Below are 15721 nucleotides of genomic sequence, written 5' to 3'. Positions count from 1 at the left end.
GCATGGCGTCCTGGCGTCCAGATTCTTGACGTCTGGCGTCCTGGCGTCCAAGCTCTTGACGCCTTGAGCAACTCGGGCGTCCTGGCGTCCCGACTTCTGACGATCATTGTCCCGTCCAACCTTAAGGTCGCTTGAGAACTGGCCGCCTGTGCGACATCTGTCAAAAGCTTCCTCGGGCTGACGTAAAATGATTGAGGCTTCTTGAATAGGAGAAACATTTTTCCCGTTCGCTCGCTGTCCCGCCGCACCCTGAAGTCACTTGAGAACTGGCGCCTGTGCGACATCGGTCAGAAGTTTCCTCAGGCGACGTACAGCCATCGGTGGACAAAAGTCTGCATCCGTCTTTTCTGCAGGTTGAAAGACTTGCATCAGGGAAGAGAGTTTCCGTTGCATGTCCTGAATTAGACTGATTTGCGGAGCTACCTGCTGCTGGGGATCGACATGGGGAGCTGCAATATCAACTACTATTTCATTTTCTTCGATGAGACGTTGGAAATGATGTTCCGGGGACGCTTCCGATCTCATTTCGTCATCAGCGGAAGCAGACGGCCGCCCGTGCAACAACATACGTCTGCTTTTCACTGGAGAGCAATTGTCCGAACTAAGAGGGGAACGCTCTGGACTGCTCCAGTGACTACATCCCGGAGTAGGAAGTGTCAAACCCGGCGCGCTCCACGAAGGAAGTTTCCTTTTGAGGGGTCTCGATACGGCCGTATGACGCCAGTCCCGTCTAGTAACAGCGTCTTCCGACGAGGATGAAAACACTTTAACCTCGCCTTTCCTATGGCGAGGGTGAGCGTCCTGGGAAGCGTCAACAGGTACGCTCGAGGGGACGACTGCTCGGTAGCTAAAGCCTCTCGCCTCCCTTCGTCTGTCGACATTCCTTCTCACAGGGGTTGGTGAGCTTGGAAGAGGTCTAGGACTAGGAGCACGACAGGACCGAGCAATCGCACCCTCCACAACACTTGCACTTTTATTTTTCTCATTAACACTTGAATGTTTCAGATCTCTCACATACGACCATAAATCCTCTCTGTCTCTTGCGAGGGATTCTACCTTTTGTCCAAGGGTTTGAATGGCCGACATCACGTCCTTCAAGGTTGGTTCCTTATCAGTATCAGTGGGGGGTTCTGGGACTACCACTACTGGGGAATGAATAATAGGATTGATATGAGAATCTTCAATTCCCTGACTATCTCTAGAAGAGCGAGATTTACTACTCCCGGCTCTTCTGATCCTATCCCTTTCAAGCTTAGAAACATATCGGTAGTAATCCATCCACTCTTTTTCTGATAAACCAAAACATTCATCACATCTGTCCTTTAACTCGCAATTTTTACCTCTGCATTTTACACAAATAGAGTGGGGATCCAACGCGGCTTTAGCAAGCCGGGTTTTACACCCCCTCACACACATTCTCACACTCGAAGCAGAGTCAGACATCTTGGAAAGTGAAAAAATCGTAAGAAAAATCCAAAGCGAGCAAAGGTCAAAATCAACAATATCTAACAAATCCAGAAAATCCAAAGCAAATCCAAAAAACAAGCGAAAGCCAAAGCCAAAGTGTACTTCACCAAAACTCTGTGAAAAATCACGGGCCAAACGAGCAAAATTCTTAACGATGCAACCGGTATGGCGGCAGAGAAGATCTGAGGAACAGTTGGAATGGTTCAAGGTACCTGGGTAGAGGGCGCACTAGTGGTACACCTGACTACCCATCGGCGATTGCCGCTAGTTTTGAAATTCTGCCGCGCGTCAGGGACTTAAGCTATATATATAACTACCAGGTAAGTCAGATGTTTAAAATGGAAGTATCAATTAATGGAATTTGGTGACATAAAATAGGAAGCATGGAAAATTTATCCCATTTAAACCATCAAATTATGAGCTTGTACTCTGTATGGTGAAAAAATGCAAATACTGTATGAATACTGTATGTGAAATTTTTATATTCAATATTGTTAATTGCAATTTAAAAGTATTAACAAGTTACATGAACAGCACTTCAAACTATAATTTAAATAAAACCCTTACATACGATACCCTTCGGTATGTATTGCTATTTTGGCCAAATGATATACTTTGTGTCACTGGAACATTCCTGAGCATCAGAAGTCAAACAAACTTGTACAGCATGTAAGCAATTATGAAAAAATAAATGTATGTAACTGAAAAAGTGGAAGCAAATATATACAGCCCCCCTCCAAGCTTATGACCTTAAGTCTTTTGCTGCCCTTTGACAGAAAAAGTTGTGTGGTATACCAAGTATGTATGAGGTAATAAGAAATAAGATGATTACCTACTATATTCAGGTGTCCACCATTATTTCTGTATGATGTACATATTCCTGGCAGTCAGATCACTACTTTTCAACTGTCCTACTGCATATCTACTGATAATTATGAATAAAGTGTATTAGGGTGTCTGTTGCTGAAAGAATTAAGTTCTGCTAATGGTGTACCCAAAAGCTCTGAGGGCTGTTTACAAATTTCAGGGTGCAAAGCTATCAAAAGGGCATCACTTGCTTTCTCCTGCTAAGGGAGTCAGTCAGCCATGACATTGTTTTTTCATGGCACAAACCTGGTGATAGTTTGACATTCACCTACCATACCCTGAAGGATATGTCCCAAAGGAACATGGAACTATACCCTTGTATCTCCCCAGATTCTGAGGTAAGCCAGTACTATCTAATTGTTTGAGAACAGGACTATCACCTTGTTAAACACTATATCTTCTAATTGATGTAAACTAGTATCAGCACCAGGAGTTTCAGCTCACTCTTCTTCTGCAGACTAAACTTTTGGCTCTGTCATCTACATGTACACTTAATCTTCTAATCTTCTGTGGATGCATCCATACAACATAGTTCTGGAGAAAGGCAAGGCAAGAGAGGTGCTTATTAACATTTCTGATCCGTTTTGACTGCAGTGTGAGACTGATGACTTGTTAATGATTCTCATATGCTACTGATAACCTCTGTGACAGTGAAGCTCTATGGATCTAAGGTAGCACCTATAACTAAGCACTAGCTTTCCTAGTTTCACTAGGTGGCCTAGAAGAGAACTACATATCTGAGATACTGGGCTTCCTCTTGTAAGCAAAAACTCAAGACATACAAGACATACTGCTCATGCGTATGTTCTGATGGCTCCCCCCCCCAAGATCATTTTCTGATGGCTCCATTTTTCCTGAACAATGTCTAACCTAATTATTGGGGAATGTACAAAGGAAATTCACTTGATAATACTTATGACCAATTGACTGGAGAGCTGGAGGATTCAGTCATGGTTCTCTTCTATTTCATTCTTGGAAGACATATGCATTGGCCAATTATCCAAATAAATTTTCATCTGGACCCATGTGTGTCCTGGAACAGCCAAAAAAGCAGTTACTCTAAACACATCTGAATCTAAAATCAAGCATTTTTCGATGTTGGTTAAGCCACAAAGTCACTTTTCTTGACCAACTTCCTTACTGAATCACCCATATCCATGCTGAAGTGCATTAGCTGATTGAACTTGAATGAGTTCATATCAATCACTGAACCTGATCCTCAAGGCCTTGGCCATTAAAAATATCTTGCTGAAGAATCAAGTTGAATCGTCCTGCACTTTTTCAATGGCTGCTTTCTTCAGCAAACAACCTACCTCACTGAGTATCACATTGAATTTCTCTCATCTAGTAATTAATGTGAGGGGGCCAGTTGCATAAACAGGTATCCTATAGCCTTTCAAGAAAACTTGAACTATCCATGGGTATCTCTAACAGTGTTAAGTTCACTAGGCTACCTGTAGGTAATTCTCAACCCTACCAGAACCTGCCAGTCTGTCACAACTTGGCATTTGAGAAGGAAGCTCTGCATACTTCCTTCCTCCTAGAAAATGATGTTACAGTTTTCATGTATTTGCCGAACTAGTAGCAAACCTGGCTGGAAATTGGTACCTCGGAAAGAATGAGAAATACTGTGTTGTTCTACATATTTGCAGGGGTTGGTAAAGCCCACAGTTATGGGAACATGTTAAGTTTAAGAATTTAATTTGATATCCTCTCTGGAAAAATCACAATTTTTGAAAGTAAATTGTATTTTTCCTAACTATACCTGAGGTCCTTTACATTAGGAATTACTTATGGCGAAGCTGGACATGGTCGTTAAACTCTTGAACAAGGTGGTTAGGCAGTAACTACCGTCAGGTAGGTGGGAATACCCGCCTGCCCGGATGTAAACATTCCAGTTTGCCTTTCGGTCCCAGTCATAAAATGTAATGTACAGGACCTCAGGTTTGTATAGTTAGGAAAAATACAATTTACTTTCAAAAATTGTAATTTGTTCCAACACGATATACAAACCATCAGTCATTTGCATTAGGAAGACTTACTGGTTGGAGGGGGGGAATCTGAGTGAGTCTCTTGAACTGACTGGAGTTCTGCACACCTGGGCTACTCCCCCTGGTCGAAAGAGCAAGGGGGAGTACCATGCCTCTGAAATATTGATCAGAGTGTAGGAACTCCAAGATCAAATGTCAGATACTGGACCTTTTCACATGAGTGAGGAAAAGTAACTCATATGAAATAGTCTGGAAAACTCTTACAGTTGGAGGCAGTAAGGAAGACCCAAGATAGGGTTTCCCTTATTGCCAGTCTCTCCTTCCTCCCCTTGCTAGAGGAAGGAGCAGAATTGCTTCTATGATTCTAAAAGAAAAATAAAACGGGTGCTCGATGTGTAGTCTTGCCACATCATACGCCAGATCCACCAAATATTGGTTCGAGTCCTATTCTCATCCCAAAGGAGGAGAAGTAGGATGACGGGGAAGGAGGAGGAAGAGAGGCCAGTCACTCTCGGTATCTTTCTCACTTCCAGAACCAACACCTTAGGCGAGATGCTACTAGTCCTCTTGAAGGAGCTGGGTAAGAAAACACAACATGTTGACCAGCCACCACAGGGCCAAGGAAAAAAGGTTCCAAGGGCCTGTGGGCAAGACCACAGGAAGACAAGAGTGTGGTCTATGAGACCACATCTTGCTTCCAGACCAACAGATCTTCTGGAATGCAAGGGATGAGCTCTCGGGTGGAAAAGTCTCGGTATCATATTCGCCAGCTGCTGAGTACCTCCTTCAATCGCTTCACGAAGCCAGGAGAAAGATGTGTCCTTAGACACTTTTTCCTTGGGAGAGACAGTACTAGTGAAAACGCCCACAACATCCAGGTTAGGAATGTTGAGCCTTTTCGGAAAGTACCACAACATCCAGGTTAGGGATGTTGAGCCTTTTCGGAAAGTACCACAGCTCCCTAATAGGACAAAGTAACGACTGATCTGGATCATTGATACAAAGTCCAAGGAGGAGGGGAACAAGAAGAACTCAAACCTGACAATAGATGCCAATGGATTCAGAGTCCACTTATGACATCCAAGAAGGAGTCGAGGTATTGCTCCCCTTCACCTGTTATTCCATCTTCTACGCCAAGGCAGGAGTGAGATGAGAGATGGTCCTAAGAGGGCACATCTCTATCCGTCGACTCTCGTAAGGGCGCGTGCAGAGCATGGGACAGGAACCTTAAACAAGAGTCACACGCCACCCAGGGAACAGTTCCCTGGGACAGCAAGACCAAAGAAGCTTCTCGTCCATAGCTAAATCTTGACTGAGGAGAAGAAGGCTACTTCAGATAGAAGACTAGGTTACAAGGGTCTATGTTCTTCACAAAAGAAAGGGAGAGAAGCAACCCTCGCTGGAGAAGATGAGGAAGTCCAGACTTGAAGAGCGACTCTGACCCGAGAAGAAGTTCCATCAACGACACCAACCAGCGAAGACGGATCCAGTCCCTGGGACAGTGTTGCAGAGAACTTCAAGAGATATCCAGCTATATCTGTTGTGACTCAGCAAGAAAGCCTATGCATGCAAGGAGAGCTGGAAGGTCTCCCAGTCCTGAACACACAGGGATGTACTGCCAGAAGAACTGCTTCTTGTGCAGCTGCTACAGGAGGTTGGGTCAAGCAGAACTCTTCTCGTTGCCTCGGAAGCAGAGCTATCAGGTCGGGTGAAAGGCAAAGTCTTCCAACATTTGTCTGTAACTCGGGGTGAGCAATGCTTGTGAACCCCTAGTGAAACAGACAAATACGGAGGGAAAAACATAGATATCGATTTTTCCCAAAATGACAGCATGCCTCACCGTAGTGGCACCTGGGTCTGGTTTGAAGGAGCAAGAAAACTACCAACTTTGTTGTGCAGGGAGGCAAAAGAAAGACGGTAGGGATCTCTCACTCAAGCAGTCTCTTCGTGAATCTTCGTAAAGAAAAGAGTGAAGAGCACGTTCCGTCCTGATCATTCAAACCTGAGGCCGACCTCGCCTAACAATACATCCCCACCGGGAATGTGTCTGGCTAATTGAGCTATCGAGTGCGCTACAGAACACTCAAGTACCTGCAAATGTCGACAGATGAAACAGGAGGAAAAAACGATTCCCTCCTGTTTGTCAACGAATACCACTACTGTGATTCTGTTGTTCAATGAAACCACTGAGTGTCGCAAAACTCACCCTGAATTCTCAGAAGGCCAAAAGGCTGCCACGATGTTGATGAGAAGGTATTAATCGTCTTGGTCACACACCTTCAAGACAAAGTCTTACAGGTGTGCGCCTATTACTTGCTCGGTGAATCCAGGAGCTGCACGATGTGAGGGGAATATGCAAGCATATTCGAAGGTTCCTTCAATCAAGCATTAGCCTAACTCTTTCCTCTTATTTCGAAGAAGAAAGAAGGATGGAGGAATGGAAGCAGAACTCCATTATCCATCATGGGGAAGCTTCTGCAAGATGACAGGATACCAAGACGATTAGCTCTAGCCAGGCTAGCATTTCCTGAATCAGGAGCACAGGAGAGGAAGCGGGATGGAAGTTTGATGAAAAGAATTGCTGAGACCCAAGGGAAATAGATACTTCTGAAGAAATCCATTCCCAGGTCTCAGCAATGTCACTGCCAGCTCCAGAGACTCGATAAGTATCATTTCATCCAAGCATCTGCGGTAGAGTTCTTCTGGTTGATACTTCTTTCTCTCTTCCCTTCTGCCCTCCTCCTTTATGGAAAAGAGGGTGGAAAGAGACACAGTTATGCACACTTTCCCAGAAGGGAAGAAGAGGGCTATGTGTTCCGTGATCTTCCGAGGCCTGGGGCTTCTTAGGAGTTGAGGGGGGCTGGCTTGAACTCAAGGTCGAACCAAGATAACTAAGACCCAAAGGTCTTGGCCATTGTCCAAAGGACAAGACAGTGCCCTCGTACGAACCTTGATTACCGCAGTATCTGGTAAATCTCTGAAGGAGAAAGGCAGAACCAAGTAAAGGTTCGTTCCCAAGGGCTGAGCCAACTCGGGACTTACGAAACCAGAGATCTGAATTAGGACAAAGTCCTTCTTCTTAGCACCAGAATTTCCTACAGATTGCCATCTGGTATAGGAAGACACACCCCAAGACAAGACCATCTCCAGAAGGCCGGGGTCTTTCCAGGAATGGTCGTATCTGAGGAGAGGAAACCTAAAAGCGAAGGATCATGGATCCATCAGGAGACTGCCTGGAGGAAACCAGCAGATGCCTTCCAAGATCGCCGTCTCTCGTTGCGGAAGAGAATACCCTTCACGGCAAGAAGTAGAGAGAGATCCCAGTATGGGTGAGGCAGTCAGAACAACCAGCAGTCGGCAAGACCCTCCAAGGCAAGAAGAATTCATACTCTGTCGAGGCAGGAGAGAAGCTTGGTGTCTCAACCTGAATGAACTTGTCTGAAGAAAAGTATTCATCTGGTTGCGAACGCTCTCCCAAGCAAGGACTGCGATGGCCCCCAAAACTCTCGGCCCCTTTGGGAACTGCAAGGGTTACAAGTCATGAAGATTATTCATTGGGGGAGCTGCAGTCCTCTTCCGGGGATCCTTGTGCTGACGAATTGGCGCGAAGTTCTCCGAAAAACAAGGGCGATCACAACTTGAAGAGGAAGACCCTTGCTGTTTCTGAAGCATGAAACTCCTGTACAGTACCTTTCTCCTTGGAGGGAGACCTTGACAGATCCCAAGAAACCCTCCTCGGCTACCTGGTTGTACTATGAGACAATCGGGGGACTGACACCCATAGCATGCCAGGCAGCCGAACTCCGTAGACAAACTCGTCGGAGCTCTCTCTGTCCGTCTCGCACCTCTCGGAACAACTGAGAAGAAAAGAGAACAGGTGAGGAGAAAGAGTACCCCTACCTGTCCTGCCAGTAAGACCAGCAGGAGAGGTGGACCGTGAGCAATAATAAACCAAAGGAGATTATTGCCACATGGGAGAAGAAGAGCGCTTGTGCTGTGGCAAAGCGCTTTCCTGGGAAGAGCAGAAAGTTCACTCGAACACAGTCGAGAACCCGATTTGGAAAAACTAAGCAGGGCCAAGCCGAACCGCACCGAGCTGAGCCGATCACACGAATGCGATCCAGACTGGGTGGTATGAGGTGGACTGGGAGGCAGGCAGGGTGAGCCGAGCTGAGCCAGTCTTGCAAACACAACCAGGGGCTGAGTGGGCCGAGCAAGCTGAGCCGAGCCAACTGTGCGAACACAATTGGAACTGGACAGGACGGAATTCGTCTGCTGTGAACTAGCGCTAGTTTCCCGAACTCTAAACTCCTTCAAGGCCGAGGCCCCTCAAGAAGGTTTAAAGGGGAATTGTGTGTCTGCTATCCTGCATGCTCGACCCCTAAAGTTCAAGACACAAGGATGAAACCCAGCCAAGCAACCAAAGCAGCTGGCAAGCAGTATTGAGACACCTTGGTTTCCCAGCACTTTCTCTCGTCCTGAGACTCTCGTTAGGGAGTGCTCATGATTCACAGAATTCGAGCGACATATGAGACTCCCAAAAATCAGGAGCGGCTGCTTTCGGCTTCCTAAGAAATCAAAAAGAGCCAGGCACAGAACCAGTCTTGGATGCAGACTTCTAAGACTAACAACTAGGGTGCGGCCTCGAGAGGACACGTTCTCGCAGCCCCCGAAATGTGAGACGCCACAGGAGAATGCAGATCGGTTCCCGCGTGAGGGCGGGAAGAGCCAACGAGAGAAACTTGTCCCCCAGAAGAGAGTCAGTCCCTTAGAGGTCCCGCAGGACTCCCGAAGGAAATCTCCTCCCTGCGTCTTCTGGTGTTTGAACCGATAGGATCGAGACACCAGGCTGGGAACCCGACCAAGCACTGGTAAGCACTCTGGGAGCACTTGTAGTGCTGGCAGGAAGAGCCGAGACACCTGGGTGCCTTGGCCCTTTCTCTCGTACTGCTCCCGAACTGGGCCGGGGAGAGTACTCCCCAGACCATATTGGGATACTCGATATTCCACAGAAACTCGAGCACTCGAAGCAGCTTGTGAACAAGTGCCTGAAGCAGCCCCCATCTTAGAGGCGGAACCTCTAGGACTGCGAACAGGATTGCAAACCAAGGTCTGCATGCCTGCGGCTCCTGAAGCACAAAACCTGAGGTTATGCCAATCGGTTCCCTAACCTGAAGGTTGGGAACAGCCAAAGAGAGACCCACTGCCCTTCTCTGAAGGAGGCAGTCCCTAGACATCCAAGTGCATCAAGGGAAAAGAAGCAGCCTTCCTCTCCTTCGGCCAACGGAGGTCTATCCGGTTCCTGGGACCTGCTCGAACCTCGGGAGAGGAAGGGAAGAGGCAGCAGAAGATGAAATCAAAGATAAGTTGAAGACAACAGCGGCTACTTCCACAGGGTGACTTCCTTCACCTTCACTCCAACATCTTCTAAAGGATGGTGGACACGAAACATCGTAACCTCCAGGGCAGCTAGGCAGGATCACAACAGAAGTGGCCCAGGACACCACCACCACCACGAGAAGCAGCAGGCACGATCAGGTCAGCTGATGCAGGAGCTATGGAAGCAGTCTGGAAGGCAGGAGCTACAGCAACGGCCAGGAACGACACATGAGAGTCACCATCAGCGACAGGAAAGATCAGGACAGCTGCAGCAGGAGACCAGGAAGAGCCGCCCAGAGACTGTCGTCAAGTTAACAGGAGCATAACGCAGGAAACAGCAGAAGAAGATGGACCACAGACATGCCAGAGGCAGTGAAACACCATACATGAAGGCCAGCAATGACATCGATCGATCCACATCGGCGAGAACAGAATCAGAACAATCCCGACATGGAACTATGCCATTCCAACTAGGTACTGCGGTCGATCCCGAAGCAACACTGAATGAACATTGGGACGCCTTCATGCAAAGATATCCCAACTGAGATATCCAGCCAACTACTGCTGTGCCTGTGATGCTCACTGTCAACCTGAAAGAAAAAGCAAAGATGATTAGTAGAGGGGAACTGCCCTACGCAGCATGAGTAGGCCCCTTAGAAGAAGTCGCCCGACCACCCATGCGTCCCCCCCGCCCCAGCCCTGCAGTCTTTGCCCGACGAGTGAGCAAAGAGCAAAGGAGAGGGATCTCTACTGAAGGAGAGATAAGGAAGAATCTACAGGGAGAGAGAAGGAAGGAGGGGAGGCCACCAAGGGCACTGTGATAGCGAAGCTTACTGACAACGCCCACAACCTCCCCCCAGCAACTCTCTATAGTGCATGCAGTGAAAACAACGCTCAGCACAAGTAGAAAGGAAGTAGTCGTGCCACTGTACAAGGAGGCTGGAAGCCCATGAAGGGGAGCGAACTCTTACGTTCCGATCAATGTAGGGGAGCGAAGATACTACATCCCAATCTAATATCTACGAACATACAGGGGAATGCCTTCAGTATCTAAATAAAGCGCTACTGGAAGAGAGGCATTACCACTCGGTTACGCCCCTCTAAATACGCCCTTGGCCGTCAAACCCAAGACCCAGACGTAGGGGAACAAACACTTATGCAAGGCTATCACGAATCATGGGTTTGTATTAATAAATATCAAACACATGCAATATATACACAAAAATACAGAAAGATCCCACTGGGATAGTAAAGAGCTTAACAACAGTCAGGCAAAGAGATCCGAAAACATGTCAGCAACGCATGACGGCCGAAAGCAAACTGGAATGTTTACATCCGGGTAGGCGGGTATTCCCACCTACCTGACGGTAGTTACTGCCTAACCACCTTATTCAAGAGTTTAACAGCCGTGTCCAGCTTCACTGTAAGTAATTCCTAATGTAAAGGACCAATGGTTTGTATATCGTGTCGGAACAAACATTTTTTGAGGCATATGCGTTTGCTGTAAGAACAATCTCATGGCTTGTTGTTAAAGTGAGAAATTCTGGGCTTGGTAAATAGTCTCAATAATCTAGGTTCCATCTCTCCGATCTGCTGTAAGGCCTCATATTTTTACAAGATGCTGGCATGACTCGTCAGCACCTGATTAAAATCTGGGGTGGTCTCAGAGTTTTCAGAACATCCCAAGCTAGACTGGGGGTGGCAATTGCTTTTGCACAGTGTTAATGTCATGTGCAAAGTGTGACAGTGGCTTTGTCTGCACAGGTATGATTTCCATGACAGAAGAAATATACTGGGAGTCATTTCTGTTCATAAGCCCTCTTGTCCAAGGGTAACAAAGAAGGTACAATGGCTTCAGTAGCTGTTTGAAGCTCTTACCAATAAACTTTACAACCAATTTCTTAATAAAATTCCAATATTAGTGACTTTGACTGGTTACAGTTAGTTTTTTCAACTGCAATCTCTTTCTCAGCTTTGTTGGTTGCAAAAGTGTCTAGAGTGGTGTTTTGGGTGAGGCTGCACCAAAGTTCTAAAGCCTCACAATTTATTCTTGGACTTTAATTAATGATACTATGCACCCTGACCAGCTGGGATGTCAGATTCCTTTCCCAAGAGTAAGAACTGATATGCAAGACCTCTCCAAGTCAGATATGTAACATACAACTTTCCTGCTTCTGTACCAAATGGAAGTACCTGTACAGGCAACAAGGTTTCCAAAATTCTGAGTTAATAATAAGGTACGCTGATCTTGTCTCCTATGGGATACATCCTTTTGCTGCAAAATGAACAGACTCCTCTAACATACTGCTGATACATACTGACTGTAGGTTTCATCTTTATGAATGTTGGGTAGTATATGTTTGTCTGATTTAGTCTTTTGCTTATACTGTACTGGTTAAAAAGCAGTCTTTCTAATTATAAATTCTACGTAGATTGCATACTTTTGTACATATACACTTGATAGGCTACATGGCTATGCTGCTTTGTTGTCGCACATCAGATCTTGAATTCTGCATAATGTCAATTAATGTCAACTGATCAAAAAGAGCCTACCTCATTCCAATTTCTTTTGATACCTGCATGTCACTGTGCTGTTGTACAGGTGCTAAGCCAAAGGATGTGTATAACAGCTGTGTTTTCAAATTAAGTTGGATATTACAGTATGCTGTAAAACAATGAAGGACAAGGTGCAAAAGGTATTCCAAAGTAACTTAGCTTTCACTATCAAATATCTCTACAGGCCATCAGAAGAAAGATGACAGCTGTAGTTACAAAGGAAAAGATGTTCCACTTTTAGTATATCTAAGACATGAATAAGTAGCAAGCAATCCCACCCACATAATAGTGACAAAGGAATTATGCTGTATTTGTTCGGTGGTCTCCAGGAACATGTTGGAGTACCATTTCCTTAAACTCATAATTACACTGGACTTTACATAATTTTTCAAACAAAAGACTATTACATCAGCCACTGGGCTTTGCAGTTAAGGGTTGCTAGGTGAGTCTGGTGACCCCATGGAATTTGATAAGCCCTGAGAAGGGAAGGGATAAAGTTTGTGTTATTTAACAAATACTACCAAACACAACAAATACATTGGCTAGGCTATGTTGTATAAGACCATGCTACACTATCAATTTTGCTTTTCATGTTCAGTGATAACTGCTCAAGCAATTTGCTGATTTTCATGAATCTACTGATTTTAAATAGCAAAAGGTCAGAAAGTTATTAAAGACATGTAGAAAAAATTTCCTAACATAAATTGAAGGTCCCATTTCCTAGCTAGGGACCAAATTTAAGAACACAGTACTATCTAATGTATTTATTTTGTTTGCATTAACCTTTCAAAATTCCTGCCATTTGTGCATTTTTGTTATAATCATCACGTAATCTATGACCAATGTTAGGCTTAGTTAGGTTAAGATGTACCCTGGTAATTATCACTGCCACTTTTATGAACTCTTTTATAGCTATTTTATAGTAATAGCGCAGATCAGTTGTGCAAGGTGTTCTGTCATGTACGGCAACAAATTAGGGGAGTCCTAAGAGGAGAATCCAGTATTTCTAAGCAAGAGCTCTGCATGGACTATTAGGGTACCTTGGAAATTGATTTTTTCCTATCCTTTTAGTGTTGCTGATGAAGGAGGTGGTGTTGTTTATTGTTGGTCAATTATTACTAAACTCATGTCTACACAACATAGTTGGAGACCCTTTAGGAATGTGGCGTTTTGGAAACGTTGGGAGAAAGACTGGACCGCCATACTGTTGTTATGGAATGGTTATGGGAACCATATGTTTAAGAAGGGTTTGGCTAAGGAAACCTATTATAATAGGAACTATACTAACCTAACATACCCTAACCTAACCTAACCTAACCTAGTAGGCCTTGTTACTTGGTCGGGGGCAGACCCCAGTGAAGGAAACTCCACTTTTCGCCGAAAGCTCTCCTGTAACACTGTGCATGTGCGATAGCATCCCAGCAGGGTCAGCATACAGCTTCTGAGGTTAATTACAGGTCAATTACAGTCAACCGGCAAAAAATAATGGTAAATTCTTAATAAAACCAAAATAAATTTCCAAAGTAATACTCGATGAATCCCACTGGCCAACTTAGAACAACACATTTGTTTAAGAGCAGATTAGGTTACATGTCTCTGCTAAAACAGGCCAGATATGTCTTCAATCTGGTTTTCAGCTGGCCACAACCTGAAGAATTAGCACAGATAATCTGCACTTTCATCCTTTTTCCTTCTCGATTTATGTGCATTTTTCATTTTTTCTTCTGGTGCAATCTGATCATTTGTTTTTCCTTATCCAGAAACCCTGGAGTGAATGCAGAGTGAGGGGTCAGGGCTGCAGTAACAGATATTTCTGTAGCATGTAAAGCTAGTCTACTCCTGAGGGAATATGACCTAACATGGTTTGCCTTTACCTAACCTTAACTCGGACGCCATGTCCTAACTTGGCCGGAGGGGCTTCGACCCCCAGCTTGGAGCCCCCGTGTAATCCTCACCCTGCATTCAACACGAAACCCATCTACCAATGCGACTTCCAAAAAACTATTAAATAAGGTACAGGGAATGGACATCATAAGAGAAACAGAAACACGAATGATTTGTTGCCCCCCGTGGGCCTATCAACAATATATCCTAATAGTAAACAAGTCATAAAAAAAGACAAGATTATGTGTTAAGTTTCAAAGGCTTTCTTTGCCAAAACTTTACCCCAAAACTAAGTAACGAAGTTATCATAGTTAATATATTACCAGAATATATATCAAAATATTTACCTAAAAAAATCTAGCATGGACATTCACGTAACAGGTGACAGATGAGAATTAACCGATCACACCACTTCAAACAACCAAATAGTAAGTCCTCACTGACGTAACGTTTGTTTACACTTTTTTAGTAGATCACGTGTCGAACTTCCATGTGTCCAACGAAGTTAAAAGAAAAAACCAAGATGAATCTTAACTGGAAATATATTTCTTTGTCAGCAGTAAAAGGAAACCCCGTTTATAAATCATTTATCTGGTATACTTGCGAAAACCCGATAACAAATATGCTGCATCAAGCTTGTTTTAGGGTTTAAAAGGAATATCTTAGCTACACAATCTATGACCTCTTGAGAGATTTTACATAGTCTCTACAGTAGATATCGGAGATTTTATGTCTCACTTTTATTTCGCATTCCATGGTTTTAATTATCTGGAGTAACCATTTAACAACATTCATTGATTCAACTTTTTTTGTTAATCTGTTTCATTACTGGACAGAGCTTAAGTCATGAAGATTTCTATATTTCGTGATGAATCTTCATCATCACCTGAAGCACTATAAAAAATGAACAATTAGATAACGCAAAGAAGGAGCCTTCTTAGGTGAATGATGAAATAAGATGACGAATAAAACTAAGGAAAGAATGGAGCTGAGGAGAGAAGAACGTACTATGTGCGTGGCATGACAAAGACCGACACAAACATTGAATATCAAACCATGTAAACTTTACTTTGTTTCACTTTGTTTGGTTTTATGTACAGCCCTCCACACGGATAATTCCCTCTCTGGCGGGCCCTTGTACGTTTTCAAAATAAGGTGCTTCTTAAATTTTACAGTTGTCTTTCAGTGTTTTCTCGTCAGTATCGTAGCTCCTGCAGAATAGGAGAGTCTTTAGTTCTTTTTAAATTGCTTCCTTCTTGTATTAAATTGCATAGAAGATTGTTAGTCGAAGCCATGATCCGTATTATTTTTCACCTTTGACACATATTATTGCCATCATATGTTTTATGTTTAGTATCACTATGACCTTTTACACAATTTTTACACTTGAAGATGTTGCTAGCACATTCATTCGATCTGTGATTTTCACCACATCCTAGGGCAAGCTTGGTCATTTCTACAATTTGTTGCGCTGTGACCAAATTCCTGACATTTATAGCATGATAGGGCATGTAACAGTCGTATACTTTGTAATGGCTATACAGTGTACACAATTTGTCACCTCTATCATAGATAGC

The 15721-nt window shown here is 44.3% G+C and overlaps 1 protein-coding gene across 2 annotated transcripts in view; it reads right to left on the bottom strand.

The window, feature by feature from the left end:
• LOC136844464 (succinate--hydroxymethylglutarate CoA-transferase) overlaps positions 1-14621 on the bottom strand; it is a 69534-nt gene extending 54913 nt beyond the window's left edge. Inside the window, exon 1 of one of the 2 annotated variants that reach the window (XM_067113727.1) lies at positions 14492-14621. The gene's annotated coding sequence lies outside the window, so the exon portion shown is untranslated. Of the gene's footprint in view, positions 1-3247; positions 3370-14491 lie in introns of those variants that run through there. The other variant, XM_067113728.1, reaches the window with a different exon arrangement.
• Positions 14622-15721: the final 1100 nt, after the last annotated feature.

Source organism: Macrobrachium rosenbergii, chromosome 12, assembly GCF_040412425.1.
Source record: "Macrobrachium rosenbergii isolate ZJJX-2024 chromosome 12, ASM4041242v1, whole genome shotgun sequence".
NCBI classification, from domain to species: Eukaryota; Metazoa; Arthropoda; class Malacostraca; order Decapoda; family Palaemonidae; genus Macrobrachium; species Macrobrachium rosenbergii.
This window is presented reverse-complemented; position numbering and strand designations above follow the sequence as displayed.